A 343-nucleotide genomic window follows, 5' to 3' on the forward strand; every position below is an offset into this window, starting at 1 on the left:
TATGTTGATTCTGTTCAGAAATTAAATCAGCTACCTCTATCTACAAAACTGTGATCTCACAAATACAAAGTAAGGATCAATAAAAAAGATGAAACCTTCCTCTTAAATTGTTATTCAATGTAACTTTCATTGTCATATCAACTATGCTGATAAGGTGAAGATAATTATACTCATGAAATGGCTATTCTAATAATGGTTTTACCTTGGCCTCCTACAATTATAAAGACAGATGGAGATCATGGAGACTGTGGTACAAGTGTACAAAGTAATACATATAATGTATGGTTTTGCAATGCTCACAGACATCTCATTCATCTACACTCCTCTTTATCTACTCTCCTTT

The 343-nt window shown here is 32.4% G+C and overlaps 1 protein-coding gene across 1 annotated transcript in view; it reads right to left on the reverse strand.

Annotated features, from left to right (window-relative positions):
- Positions 1 to 343, reverse strand: part of LOC119586286 (vacuolar protein sorting-associated protein 41 homolog) — a gene marked incomplete in the record, with an annotated part of 18,266 nt that overhangs the window by 16,782 nt on the left and 1,141 nt on the right.

Source organism: Penaeus monodon, chromosome 21 (genome assembly GCF_015228065.2).
Source record: "Penaeus monodon isolate SGIC_2016 chromosome 21, NSTDA_Pmon_1, whole genome shotgun sequence".
Lineage (NCBI taxonomy): Eukaryota > Metazoa > Arthropoda > Malacostraca > Decapoda > Penaeidae > Penaeus > Penaeus monodon.